The sequence below is a fragment of the Schistocerca americana genome, chromosome 2 (assembly GCF_021461395.2).
Source record: "Schistocerca americana isolate TAMUIC-IGC-003095 chromosome 2, iqSchAmer2.1, whole genome shotgun sequence".
Lineage (NCBI taxonomy): Eukaryota > Metazoa > Arthropoda > Insecta > Orthoptera > Acrididae > Schistocerca > Schistocerca americana.
Genome location: NC_060120.1, coordinates 950,922,024 through 950,937,920, shown reverse-complemented (window position 1 = coordinate 950,937,920; position 15,897 = coordinate 950,922,024). Strand labels below are relative to the sequence as shown.

Below are 15,897 nucleotides of genomic sequence, written 5' to 3'. Positions count from 1 at the left end.
TCTCTTGCGCACATTTTTTATTAAAGTATTTGTTTTTTCTGGTGTACGTGCTGCGTCTTATTGCTATTGAGTGGAGTGTTATTATTGTTCGATAATATCGTCATTAACAGCAATGTACAGTACAACATTAAATCGTATTAAACGAAAGTCAAACTCATGAATTGCACTCAATAGACAGGGCAGGCGGCCAAATACAGTAGTATTCTACATATTATTGGTAAACATTATTTGTAGCCATTTGCATTTATAGGCAGTCATTTTCACTTTAGATTAACTGGCATCACGTACATCGAAAGTAATTTACACAGTCAATGTTCGTATACTAAAGTAGAGTGATAAGGCTATTCTAGATCAGAGAATATGGTCGATACTGTAATCGGAACTTACAAGCATTTGTTTTTACATTGGTAGCGAGAGGTTTTGTCACACAATTACCAAGTTTAAGCGTATTAGTCTTACCTGCTAGCTTCAAATAACTCTTCAGTCGAATAGAGGCAAAAAAATTACCTGAACAAGATAATCTTTATTGATGCTCGTTCCCTCTGACTAATTCTCTATGCAACGGATAATCGAAGAAAAGTCGTGGCTGACCTTTGTACCGGTTTATGGTATGAGTCCTGACAAGCAAACGGTCTTATAATGCTAGTCAAGTATCGTGACGACAAAGCTGTTATATTGATTAATAAATCTCAGATCTGTAAATGAGATTAAAAAGCAAGCGGTTGCCACAAACTGGCCACATGTCATCCAACAGAGTTCCTTTCTAATATAAGAGCTGTAATTAGGTGTGGCCGCCAATTTATATAGGTGTCAAATTCAGCTCAATGTGCAATCGTCACGTTATTTCGTGAGAAGAAAACTGGTGTGGGGAAAAATTGGATACTTAATACGCTACTAATGAACGTCATAAGCAAACGAACCAAACGGGAAACGCCCTCAGCGCAGATATGAAGATTTGTTGCATGTCAATAGTGAGGCAAAATATTCTCCGATCACCAAGCTAATTTACGGACAGTAAAGTGGTATCGCTGATTTTGCTCTCGTTTTCCAGTAACCCGAACCAGAACGCATTTATTTTAATAATCAGAATGATGTAAATTATCATTTGATTTATTTTAGGCCATGACTGCTCTCTTGCGTTCATTCCACAAGCTTGAACGTAGAGATGTGGAGGTGCTGAAAAAGGTGTCACGTATTGAGACAAGAGGTTTTTACCCTAATTTTTACAGTCACCATTCTCTCGACTGCTTTCATGCTGTCCCCCATTTCTCCGAGCTTTTGCTGCTATTGTATCTGCCGTGCCAGTCACTCTCAGTGGCCTAGTTAATCTTTTCCTGACCATAGAGATCTTCCCCAGGCGACCGTGGAGAAATTTGGAAAGAGAATTAAAGCTCATGGAGAAAGAATAAGAACTTTGATGTTTGCTGATGACGATTGCAATTATAATAGAGACAGCAAAGGACTCAGGAGTTGAGCGGAATGGATAGTGTCTTGAATGGAAGTATAAGATGAACATCAACAAAAATAACACAAGGGTAGTGTAATGTAATCGAATTAAAATAGGCACTGCTGAAAGAATGGAACAGTAAAAGCAGTAGATGCGTTTCACTGTTTGAGCAGAAATATATTGTATGATTGCCAGGTGATATTAAATGCAGACTGCGTACAGCTAGAAAATCTTTCTTAAAAAGAGGAATATGTTAACATCTACTGTAAATTTAAGTGTCAGGAAGTCTTTTCTAGAGTGTAGCATTGTTCGGAAATGAAACGTGGACGACACGCGGTTCAAACAAGAAGAGAATAGAAGGTTATAAATGTGGTGCTAAGGAAGAATGCTGAAGATAAGATGGGCAAATCGATTAATTGATGAGGAACTACTGAATCTAAACAAGGGAGAAAGAAATTTGTAATTTTGCTTCTCTGTGGGGCCACAGCCTCCAGAGATTTTATCAAGGAAAGCTTTGTCCTTACTAAGCTCTACTGATTTTATTTTTTATTAACTGTGCTGTCGGCCTATTTCGACAATGACGTCATTATCGAGCACACCGAGGCTCACGAGAAAGACAGGCCGTGGCGCTTACGTCACAATCGTAGTCCTGAGCTCGCTCGCTCGCTCAGCTCAGCAGACAAAATGCGTTTCCAAACCTGTTAACTCGCAGCTGGGTGTGTATGTACTAACGAGAATTGCATATTCCACTAGAATGTGCTATTATGAAGTCTTAGTGATTAATAGTACTACAGCAAAATTTAATTTAAGATCAATACTCGATATAAATGGTATAACGGCTTGTTTATAGCATTTAGTCTCTTCTGCTTAGCAGTACTCATTACATCCTGGAAGTGGTGCCTTATGCAACTCATAATCATTTTAGTATGACTATTTTATTGTATCAGTACAGCTGTAACAAATTATAAGTAGGCTCATGCACTTCTCATCATTATAGGACTAATAACAGTAAGGTTCCATAATAGCGGATTCCAGCAGAAGATTCAGTTTTCGTTTGTACGGACACGCCTAGTTGCGAGTTAACACGTGTAGAAACGTAGTTTGTCTGCTGAGTTGAGCGAGCGAGCGAGCGCAGGACTACCGTCGTGACGTACGCACCGCGGCCTGTCTTTCTCGTAGGCCACGCGAGCACATATGGAAGAGCATTACATGGTACGTAACATACGATGTGGCCTCCTGTACGACACTTTCACGTAATCCATATCCAATATTGCAAGTGAATGGAAGCACGTCATTACATCTGCATCAACACATGACAGTATATGTAAGCTGTAACCATTTGATATGTGAGACATATAAAGAAATAAAAATGATAGAGCCTACTACGAACTGCCGGCCGGAGTGGCCGAGCGGTTCTAGGCGCTACAGTCTGGAACCGCGAGACCGCTACGGTCGCAGGTTCGAATCCTGTCTCGGGCATGGATGTGTGTGATGTCTTTAGGTTAGTTAGGTTTAAGTAGTTCTAAGTTCTAGGGGACTGATGACCTCAGAAGTTAAGTCCCATAGTGCTCAGAGCCATTTGAACCATTTTACTACGAACTATGTTTTCTTTTACACAGAAATCTAAGGCATAACTTGAATAAAAGAAAGGATTTTCCAATGGGACACTTACTAGGGTGTTAAGAAAACGTCAATTTGATAACAGCAGGAAGTTAGTGAGTAAAAGTTATGGAGAGAGACCAAGGGATGATACAGAAGACAGGTTAAATGGATGTTAGTTTTGTAGTTATTCGGAAATGAAGAGGTTTGCACAGGATAGACTAGCATGGAGAGCTACATTAGATCAGATTTCGGACCGAAGACCACCACCACCATGCCGGCCGGAGTGGCCGTGCAGTTCTAGGCGCTACAGTCTGGAACCACGAGACCGCTACGGTCGCAGGTTCGAATCCTGCCTCGGGCAAGGATGTGTGTGATGTCCTTAGATTAGTTAGGTTTAAGTAATTCTAAGTTTTATGGGACTGATGACCTCCGAAGTTAAGTCCCAAAGTGCTCAGAGCCATTTTTGAACCACCACCACCACCACCACCAACACAACAACAGCAGCTTTTCATTCCACACAAAAGTTAAGTATCTATTTTACGCAACGGTTGTCAGCGGATACAGTGTACAGGGTACTCGAATTTCACACCATCATGACGTCCAATGTTAAAAGTCGAACTGTACTGACAGAAAAAATATCGCACCACAAAGAAGGAATTGACAACATAAGTGAAACTTGGTAGCACGTTTCTACCTCTGGAAGATAATGTCTATTAAAATTTCACACCAGTCGCATAAGAGTAAGGCTAGTTGAGCAACTATGGGGATGCAAATAAAGTTCGCGTTCAATACGAGCTGTAACGGTCGTGAGTGCTAGTTACCTTTGAGATTGGACGCAGTGTGTTAATGTTAGTCAAGAATGCCGTTAAGGCGACAAAGACGCCATTACTAATACCCCACTCCGTTTAAACGGGGTCGCGTAATAGGGCTACGACAAGCTGGATCTTCTGCAATAGTGCAGAAAGACTTGGCAGTAATGTAGCCACTTTACACAATTTCTGGCGGCAGTGGTCACGAGAATGAACAGTCGCGAGATAACTGGGCTCCCAGACGGCCACGTGATACTACCGACCATCGTTTTCGGCGTACGTCTCTGGACCACCTTACTGCACGTGCATCAGCAATATGAGCAGCAGATGACACCACAGTGAAACTGTTACTTCAAGGACAGCTCCGAGCCAGGTGCCCTGAAGCGTGCATTCCACTGATCCCAAACCACCACCATGTGCGACTTCAGTGGTGTCGCAAATGGAGGGCATGGTGGAGCTCTGTTGTGTTTTCTGGCTCAATGCCAGCGATGGCCGTGTGGTAGTTAGCAGGAAGTCAGTTGAGGGTTTGCAACCAACCTGTCTGCGTGCTAGACACACTGAACCTACACAAGGAGTTAGGGCCGAGGTGCAATTTCGTATGGCAACTGGAGCACTCTCGTGACTGAAAATCTGTATGTCAGTCTGGTGATTCGACCTGTTGTGCTGCCATTCGTGAACAGCATTCCAGGCGGTGTTTTGCAGCAACATATCGCTCGCTCACATGCCGTTGTTGTAACCCAACATGCTCTACAGAGTGCCGAGACGCTGTCTTGGCCGGCTCGATTACCAGATCTGCCTCCAATCGAGCACATACGGGACATCTTCGGCCGACAATTCCCACGTCATCCACAACCAGCATTAACCGTCCCTGTATTGGCCGACTAAGTGCAACAGTCATGGAACTCCGTCCCACATACTAACATCCGGCACATGTACAATACAACGCAAGCACGTTTGCATGCTTGCATTCAACAGCCTGGTGGTTACATCGGTTATTAATGTACTAGCATTTCACTTTTGCGATGGCTTATTTCGCGCTCATATTAACCGGTGATCTTGCAGTGTTAATCACTTACGTATATTACCTAGACAAACGTATTCCCGAATCTTCATTACTCTACGTTACTTATTTTTTGGTGTTGCGATTTTTTCTACCAGTGTAATCTCATTATGCATAAATGAATCTGCAATGGTCAGAGAAAATAATGCTTTTATGTTAATCAAGCAATTACCTCAGGTACGAATTAAATCATTTAACTCAAGTATTAAAAGTAACTAGAGATTGTTAAGTCTGATTACTTGGGACGAAGTGTAAAATTTATTCTCAACACCGTGAAGGAACAGTTTATCCATGGATGTTGAAGAGGGAGGTTGCACATTCCAAATGGACAACGGTCTCTTTTGATCGACTTACATATTCCAATCCTTGCCTGCTTTTACAATTTTTCCTCTCTGCTCTTCTACCTTAAGAATTCCTGGGTGCCTGAAGGCTGTCCCATTAAGCTTCAGGTGTTTATTTCTCATTTTCACCAGTACATAACAACGTCGACGAGAGGATGATACTAGAAATAGGCTCCCAAGTACGGATAATGTTTTCGCTAGAAAAGAGGGTAATCCTATCGAATATTAACATTAACCAGTTAAGCCGTGGAAAAACTCGGAAGAGTTATTCATAGGCTTTTTTCTTCGAATTTTCTTTCAGGTTTCTATACAACTTTCATAATTTTAATTTTATTTTTAACATATGCACCAAATTTCAATTACTCTGATTTTCTTTCCACGACTCATTTACGTCATATTAACACTGGATAACAGTAATGCTCTTTCCTGAACAAACATTTCTCGTAGTTCTAACGTCAACCTCTCCTGGACATAGTTATGTACAAGTGAAAATGAGCAATCAACACCCTTAAACAATGTTCTCCCTTGATGTACTTTTATGTACACGTTACGCAGGCTGCACACTGTATAGGATCATAATCTCCCTCCGCCACACACCGTTGGGTGGCTTGCGGAGTATCAATGTAGATGTAGATGTAGATCACACGTCTATGGATAAACTATCTGGGAATACAATTCGGAGAAGTTTTTGCCTCATTAATGACAGACAACGTATCTATATATGTACGCAGATGGCATGCCCCGTTGGGTCTGTTTGCTTATGATGTTCATTAACGGCGTATTAAATATCTTACTTTTCTTTTTTTATAAAAAGAAACGTACATGTTAACGTGACGACTACACATTGGACGCAATTCTACATCTATAAATTGGCGACCACTCCCAGTTGCAAATCGTATACTAGTAAACAGCTTCGATGAATAGCATGTGACCAGTTTGTAATACCCTCCTGCGTTTTAATCTCACTTAGAAGTCTAGAATTTATTAATCAGTATAATATCTTTGTCGTCACGATGCTTGGTTAACGTTTTCATGACTGCCACTTGTCAGGACTGGATAGATAAAATGTTACATATGGATGGTAAACAAATGAGATAGTCGTAGCACAAGGTCAGCCATGATTTTCCTTTGAGTATCCGCTGCGTAGACACAGAGAAGCGGCAGCAGCACCAACATCTATTTTTGACATTCATTTTTTTCCTTTTGTCTACCGTAGCGCCACCCCATTGTTACATATACTTTACATTCAGAGCTCGAAGGTTGCACACTATGACTCCAGGGTAAATTATACGACGCACTTTTAGATCATTGTGGCAATTTTCAGAACAACGTAAAACCCTGAGAATAATATTTAAATAAACTTTTTTTCTGGCCCACAACGACAGATGGCGTTAACACGAGAAGATAAAATCTTTCTGCTTCATTCATTTAGATATTTCCTTCCCTGTCGTCGCCTGAGATATGCACGTTGAAATATGCTGTAAGTGTTCATACTGTAGTTCATCGCCTGTGATCAGTTAATGTGTAACACGGGTTCTTACGCTGTACATTTATGTAATAACTACTTTCTAAATCAGCACTCATGTTGTACAGTCCACTGAACAATGCATGGCAGAGGGTGCACTGTACCACTGTTAGCGATTTTCGGTCCTACTCCATCTGAGTACTCAGCCCGAAAATGGTTGTGTTTGATTTTGTATGCACACTAAATTTTCTTATCTCATTGTCCTTTGAAAGATGTCTGCTGAGTGTTCCTCGAATACGAATTCTCTACAATTAACAAGCAAAGTTTCGCGAGAACAATGGAAGCCTTTGTTCCGAATATTCCCATTTACCTTCACCGAGCATTTCTGTTACACTTTACTATGTCCATCCTGTTACGTTTGTGAATTCGTTCGGTGTCTTCTGTCATTCCTACGTTCCTACTTCATAAGGACTCCAATGGCTGAAAAAGTACTCATTAATTAATTAGAAAATCCTGATACCTTTGAAATCGGGAGAGCGTTTTCGCTGTTGAGCTCCCGTTAACTCCTTCGCAATCAGGATATTAATGAGAAAAGGAGATGTAGTGTCACCTCTGCTCCTCAATCATGCTTTAGAAAATGTCATCTGAGATTGGCGGAAAGAAGTCAACAATTAAGGATAGAAAATGGTGGAAAACCCTAGGTTACAAGTATATAAATCTTAATATAGACTTCCTAGACTTTGTAGATGGTTTAGTAATCTTTTCAGACTGCATAGATACGTCAGCTAAACAATTTCACCAGCTGAAAACAGTGCAGCGAAGGCTGGTCTTCAAATCTCCTTTAAGAAGACGCGCTTTATGAAAAAATATAAAAATCGGCGCCAAGAGAACTGGAGATCGGACTAGAAGAAAGTAAGCAGACAGAAAAGCTTAAATACGTTGGTGTATAGATAGACCCTAACCTATCCACATTTAAACAGAGGTGCCATTCATTGCACCAAGCGATAATTGTGTCGAACTTCGCAAGTTAACCCTGGTGGAACAATTTAAATGATTGAGAATGTAGGCAAAATTTAGTGTACTAACAACATTTATTTTTCCAAAACAGATATAAATTATGCTAAATAAGTTACTGATTCAATACCGTGAACAAATAACAGGTGATTTAAGACTACAATGGACAAGGATCCTGGGTTTGTAAAGATGGTTTAACTCTGGCCCTAAAAATGTGGATAACGCAATCTGAATTGATCTGACTCTGAGCAGACTTTGATTGTTCAAATCTAGAAGTTTCTCTACATACACTCCTCGAAATGGAAAAAAGAACACATTGACACCGGTGTGTCAGACCCACCATACTTGCTCCAGACACTGCGAGAGGGCTGTACAAGCAATGATCACACGCACGGCACAGCGGACACACCAGGAACCGCGGTGTTGGCCGTCGAATGGCGCTAGCTGCGCAGCATTTGTGCACCGCCGCCGTCAGTGTCAGCCAGTTTGCCGTGGCATACGGAGCTCCATCGCAGTCTTTAACACTGGTAGCATGCCGCGACAGCGTGGACGTGAACCGTATGTGCAGTTGACGGACTTTGAGCGAGGGCGTACAGTGGGCATGCGGGAGGCCGGGTGGACGTACCGCCGAATTGCTCAACACGTGGGGCGTGAGGTCTCCACAGTACATCGATGTTGTCGCCAGTGGTCGGCGGAAGGTGCACGTGCCCGTCGACCTGGGACCGGACCGCAGCGACGCACGGATGCACGCCAAGACCGTAGGATCCTACGCAGTGCCGTAGGGGACCGCACCGCCACTTCCCAGCAAATTAGGGACACTGTTGCTCCTGGGGTATCGGCGAGGACCATTCGCAACCGTCTCCATGAAGCTGGGCTACGGTCCCGCACACCGTTAGGCCGTCTTCCGCTCACGCCCCAACATCGTGCAGCCCGCCTCCAGTGGTGTCGCGACAGGCGTGAATGGAGGGACGAATGGAGACGTGTCGTCTTCAGCGATGAGAGTCGCTTCTGCCTTGGTGCCAATGATGGTCGTATGCGTGTTTGGCGCCGTGCAGGTGAGCGCCACAATCAGGACTGCATACGACCGAGGTACACAGGGCCAACACCCGGCGTCATGGTGTGGGGAGCGATCTCCTACACTGGCCGTACACCACTGGTGATCGTCGAGGGGACACTGAATAGTGCACGGTACATCCAAACCGTCATCGAACCCATCGTTCTACCATTCCTAGACCGGCAAGGGAACTTGCTGTTCCAACAGGACAATGCACGTCCGCATGTATCCCGTGCCACCCAACGTGCTCTAGAAGGTGTAAGTCAACTACCCTGGCCAGCAAGATCTCCGGATCTGTCCCCCATTGAGCATGTTTGGGACTGGATGAAGCGTCGTCTCACGCGGTCTGCACGTCCAGCACGAACGCTGGTCCAACTGAGGCGCCAGGTGGAAATGGCATGGCAAGCCGTTCCACAGGACTACATCCAGCATCTCTACGATCGTCTCTATGGGAGAATAGCAGCTTGCATTGCTGCGAAAGGTGGATATACACTGTACTAGTGCCGACATTGTGCATGCTCTGTTGCCTGTGTCTATGTGCCTGTGGTTCTGTCAGTGTGATCATGTGATGTATCTGACCCCAGGAATGTGTCAATAAAGTTTCCCCTTCCTGGGACAATGAATTCACGGTGTTCTTATTTCAATTTCCAGGAGTGTAGATGCAGCTGGGAGAAAGTGGCGATTGAGATCTGTACGCCCTGACAATGCCGGAGCGGCAGTACGTTACCCTGTTTGCTCCGTGCGGCGATGTAACTTGCAGCTGGCGAGATGTGTGGGGCGGAGGTGAGTCTTGGAGGCGGCACCTGTGAATCGATCGCAGCCACGAAAGAAATGCAAAAATCTCACGGTCTAGCGGTCAGGCAGACAAATCGCAGTTTACTCTCTACCAGAGCCCTGAAATCATGGTAGATTTCAGTGTCTGACACACGCATTCGCTGGTCATATCAAGGACAAATTTGGCTAACTTATATTATGGAGTGAACAAGGACACCAAACGTCAGGGCTGGTAAACCAAAACCGAATAAGTGTGCCCTAGGCAAACGAGTTGTCCGAGACGTTTGAAGTCACACTGTCGTTACAGTAAGAACCTCACCACAGGCTCACCAGTCTAAACTACTCGTAAGTGAAGTCAGTCTCAGGACAGGTCCCAAGTACCAACCACACATGCCCGAGCTTCGACTAGCAGTCCTTACCAGACCAAAGTCCTTCACCAGAGTACTTTGTAACTCTCCAGAAACAAAACTTCCATTTTCCCGGAAAATGCACAAACGACACCGCCTTCACCCCGTCTTGAGCCAGTCACAGGGCTCTAGAGCCACTAAATCTCCCCTCCCACATGACAGCATTATGTCGAACCAGGGCAAGAGTTAAGAAACCAACGTCTCTGTAAAAAAGAAACCGCCAGTTACTGGCTTTTCTTTAGGTTTCACAGAGGGGAAGATAATTTTTTTCGAAATCGTGTCTCTTCCCATGGCAACAAGTGAACAGATACAGTCTCAAAGATCTTTATCTAAATCGCCTGTGCCTTGGGGCTGTGTCTTGGAACTTCTTAGTCCTAGCTATGAGGTGTAATAAAGATTCTATCTCCAAACGTTTCTCAGATGTCAGATTTTTCTTATACAACCGAGGGAAGTGGTTCACTGGCCTATTTGTATTATTGGCAAAAATGAAAACAGGTGAATTTTTATTACGTGTGCCTATGCACACAATGGCCGTTTTACGACTCCACTGTGTAGACGCATTCCTTCAGACCGTCGCCCCAGCCTGGACTTGCGCTGGCGCTGCTGCAGGTAGCGTGGCATAGTTCTGCTGGAGTCCTGTCTCGACGAGGGGCTGCCCTGTCTGCCCTGTATGGCTTTGGGTCTGTCCGGCAAGATTTACTAAGGGATGGGCTCACCGCCAATCGCTTTCAACTCCCAACAAGTCGTCTCTACGAGCTAAATGGCTCTAAGCACTATGGGACTTAACTGCTGTGGTCATCAGTCCCCTAGAACTTAGAACTACTTAAACCTAACTAACCTAAGGACATCGCACACATCCATGCCCGAGGCAGGATTCGAACCTGCGACCGTAGCAGTCGCGCTGTTCCGGACTGAGCGCCTAGAACCGCTAGACCACCGCGGCCGGCTCTACGAGCTAAGAATCATAAAAGTACCTCATGGTTTTAGCGCCCTACCAGCCTCCATCAACGTCTGCTCAGGCCATTAACTTTCTAGAGTCCCACTCAAAGTGCGTCAGGCTGTAATGAAATCTTCAATGATTTTCTGTCTGTGAAAAATAGGTGAGAGAGTACCTTGTCCTCTCTCAACTTCTTGTACGTTTCCATACGATAGTCCAACGGCGATACCTTCCCACTGACAGCAGTATAATCACTGACCAACACTCGATACTACTTTCGTTTTTACTCAGCATTCGCCTTCCGGTACAATGTACCAGATTCTGTTAGGCAGATATTTAATGAGCCCATCGCACTTATGGAAAGCTACTCCTTATGGTCGTATCTGAATTAGCTGTTTATGATGTGGTGCAGCGTCGAACGTCTTTCGGAAAACTAGGAAGACGTAATCTATTCGTTAACCTGTCTGCTCTTTGCAAGATATTGTGTATGAACAAAGTAAGATGAGTAAACTCGCTTGGTCTCTCGTGTATATCTACTGATCCTTTCAGGGCAGCTTGTTTTCCTCCAGGAACATCACAAAGTTTGAGATTAGAATGTGCTCTATGAAATTTCGACAGACGGACGACTGCAGCATTTGTCTGTAAGTCTGTGAAACGCGAACAGGTATATATTCAACATAAAAAGGCTCTTTATTTCTTTCAGCGCTTTGAATGGCAGCAACAAACGGCACTGGCCATCATATTTTGCAGCGTAGGGCGCACCGAATATATAAGTTGGTTGGAGCCACCAGATGCTGAAAAATGATAGGTATTCGTGATCGAGATATAACACAAAAGTATTTTCTTGGTCATAAATCATGTCTAGTGTATGTTCAATGAATAGGCCTATCTTGTACAAGGGCCTGTTTCACACAAAAATACAGTCTTAGTTACCATTTCATGTCACGTAACTATAGGTCTAATTCATGTGGCTAACAGAACACTAACATTTACTATTAAACTAGTAAATAACAGTACACCATTAACTTGTTCTAATTCGTTTATCGTTTATTCCTATTAGATTTACAACAGAAATACCAGGATGGTAGTAGACATTTGGAAATTTGTGGCAAGTTCCTGTGTGACCAAACTGCAGAGGTCATCTGTCCCTAGGCTCACACACTACTTAATCTAACCTAAATTAACTTACGCTAAGGACAACACACACACCCATGCCCGAGGGAGGACTCGAACTTCCGACGGGAGAAGCCGCACGAACCGCGGCAGGGCACCCAAGACCACGCGGCTACTCCGCGCGGCCAGTAGACATTTAATTATTAATTCGTTGTACAATGTAAGCCAACAGCCTTGCCGCAGTGGTAACACCGGTTTCCATCAGATCACCGAAATTAAACGCTGTCGGGCTAGGCTAGCACTTGGATGGGTGTCCATCCGGTCTGCCGAGCGCTGTTGGCAAGCGGGGTGCACTCAGCCCTTGTGAGGCAAACTGAGGAGCTACTTGACTGAGAAGTAGCGGCTCCGGTCTCGGAAACTGACATACGGCCGGGAGAGCGGTGTGCTAACCACATGCCCCTCCATGTCCGCATCCAGTGACGCCTATGAACTGAGGATGACACCGTTGGGCCTTCATGGCCTGTTCCGGAGGAGTTTAGTTTAGTTTTTAGTTTAGTACAGCGTAAAACAGTATGATTTCGTTTTATTTTTTGGTTATTCGAAGCCTACGACTGTGAGAACAATGGTTTTGCTTGTTATACAATGACGTTTATACAATGACACCAGAAGGTTTACGTCAGATTTGTCGTGTAGAATTCGATGTTTAATCATGCAGCACGTTATACAAATGTATGAGTATTTTATGTAAATGAACTGACCTTACGGAATCTGGTAATTGCTCTTTTCGGAGTAACTGAAATCCTAACGCAACGTGACGTAAAACACGATAGTCCTGTCTTCCATTAATACTGCTCAAAGCCACACAAAATCAACATGACACCAGAATAAAACAAATCCAGCTACATATGTGGAATTCTTCTGAAAAGAAAATGATAGTGAGACATTCTAATAGCAATTTAAAATGCTTCTCTACGTCTACTATCGTCAGTTTTCTCTATAAATACCAACGACCCATATTAATTTACCTCTCTGACAACTCTTAAACAACAGTTTACTGGTGTGAAGCACGCGAAGCATCATACCGAGTCAGTGGTCTAATAACCACGCGTAAAAGCTATAAACAAATTCATCAGCACCTATAGGGAAAGATGCAGCAATATTGCCTAAATTGGCGTGTTCACATTACAGTGAAGTCGCTGAATAACGCAGCAGCACGCACATTGCAGACATCACGCTTAAGGTGCCATAATAAACGGAACACAGTGCATAATGGGAGTTATTACCCGAAATGCGACTTGCGGGAAGTAAAGAAAAATCATGATTGGCAGCAGCAAAGAACGTTCGTTTCTCCGCCTGTTTTTTTTTTCCTAAGATAATGAAAGAAGACTTATTTTACAAGATATTTCAATATCTTACTTAGTTTTCTACGTAGTCACAGCTCAAAATTAAACATTTGTCGTAGCGATCCACAAGATGTCCCATGCCTCCTGCATATTCAAAAAATGGTTCAAATGGCTTTAAGCAATATGGGATTTAACATCTGAGGTCATCAGTCCCCAAGACTTAAAACTACTTTAACCTAACTAACCTAAGGACATCACACATTTCCATCCCCGAGGCAGGATTCGAACCTGCGACCGTAGCAGCAGCGCGGTTCCGGGCTGAAGCGCCTAGAACCGCGCGGTCACGGCAGCCGGCTTGCATATTTATTTGACGCCAAGATGTTAGACCCGTTGCTATAGTCCCCCTTTCAGTTCGTTCTCATTTCGGTAGTACTTTCCGTCATAAAAATCCGTGCATTTGGGAGAAGGCCACGTCCGGTCTATAATCCTTCATAAAAGCAGCATAATGCAGCCGAGCGCTATCGTGAAAAAGCACCATGCCGCTGGACGACAGTCCACTCCCTTAGTCGGTGAAGGGTCTGGCAGGAAGGCGCGGCATTTATGCACGGCCGGATCTAAGAGGGAGAGCGGGGAGTGGGAAAGGGGGCACTTTATTTTTAGGTTAAGTATATAATATTTGTTGCGGCTAAATTTTAATGAAAATAAATGTTATTGAACTATATACAAGTAAAACAAATGCAATCAAAATCAAGACCATTCAGTAAATAAGAAATACTGCAGAAGGTAGAATAAGATGGGTTGAACATGAAATACTGCAGAGGGCAGTCTTAGGACAATGGGACGAAGATGGCCGGAAAGTACAAATGGGTTCAATCAAGAATATTTAAGAAGAATGAACTGGCTTGTTTTGTACCATGTGTTGTTCACTCTTTAAATTTAGTAGGAGCACATGCAGCCGACACATCTGTTGAAGCTCAAATATTCTTTGGAAATATTCATCATTTCTATATATTCTTTATGGTTTCAACTTAAAGATGGTGAACTATGATTTACTTTCAAAACTTTTCCTTAGGAATTTACTTTATTTACTAGCGATTCACCAAGAACATTAACACATTTAATCACACTATGTGAGCGTGGAAGTAGTTGCCAGGGAGTAACTGATGAAATCAAAATGAAACTGCTTTTAACAAATGGGAATTTTATTCCTAAAAGCATTTTTCAAAGGAAACAGATTTAAAATTATAAGCAGAAAGTACTTTCTAAATATCAAGTTACAATTTATTCAGAGGCATAAAGAAACAAATTTTCAAGTGTATGAGCTTTCGGGCTGAGAACATTGCGCTCCCTTTTGACACGGCCGTAGTCACGACCTCTCACAACAACCTCTGAAAGACTACACAGGTACAAATCTGCAACACACCAGATTACCTTAAGGTAAAATTTTGACAATTCACACAAGCACACAAACTATGCACCCCGTAGGAGGGATGGAAATGGTACAAAACACTAAAATTAAAAGATTAACTTGCACCGAAGGTGCAACTTGATTTTAACTTCTAAGAAAAGTCTTACGGTGGAAGGGCGGCAACTTTATATACTAAAATGACCATCTAAATAAAAGCCCACGAAATGCTATCTTGCATAAAATTATACAAGGTTGGCCAAACATGCTCTACAGTACACATATACCGCCTCTCAAGATGATAGGCAAGATAAAAACATATTTCAGGAATTAGGCCGTTACACTTCAAGCAATAAATTCGTTAAGACACCGAATCCGACAAACACGACAGAGGCAGCTATTAACGTACGGCAGATTGATAGGGAGATTACCGAACAACCCGAACCGCAGGTTGCTCTAACCCGCCCCTACTCCACAAGGGAGAAAACGGACCACCCAATTCATAAATAACCACCTTCCCGCGGGTGGGCAAACGGAGAAGAATGATGGGACGACCCCAAAACAAAGCGGCTGGTGACCTCACCAAGAAAACAAGTAGAATTTAACGAGTAAATGAAACAACATATCACCAATCACTTAATTTCTAATAAACTGCGATTTCTGCCGAAGACCTGGCGCAGCACCCCCAAAACGCTCTCCCGAACCGTCCGCTGCCAGCTGCTTCAACGGACGCAGGAAGGCGCGCTGATCTCCCGTCTCACGGCGTCGCAGCTCGCATCGGCCAGACCGATGTCGTGGGTTGACTCCTGTTGCTCTCGTGTCGGCCGTGAAGCCACTACCCCTCGCTATACGGCGCGGCCCACTGGACTCACGTGGCGACCTCACATGCGCCGACGCTCAAGGCGGACAAGTCATCTTGTGTCTCAGTGTGCGACCGACCAACCGATCGATCCAACAGCCAATGACTGTTGCCCGAGCAACTCGAGCAGGCTGTCGGCCTAGCGCGCAGACTCAGATGCGGAAACTAAGCCCCCGACCGCGCGATCACTCGTTGCGCCACAATTTCGGACTAGAGACTCATCCAAACTGACTCCAGGCTCACCCAGACTCGCCCTCTGGCGAGCTC

General features: G+C 43.9%; 1 pseudogene; it reads left to right on the top strand.

The window, feature by feature from the left end:
- Positions 1-12,247: 12,247 nt before the first annotated feature.
- On the top strand, positions 12,248-12,365 carry LOC124596879 (annotated as a pseudogene).
- The last annotated feature ends 3,532 nt before the right edge of the window (positions 12,366-15,897 follow it).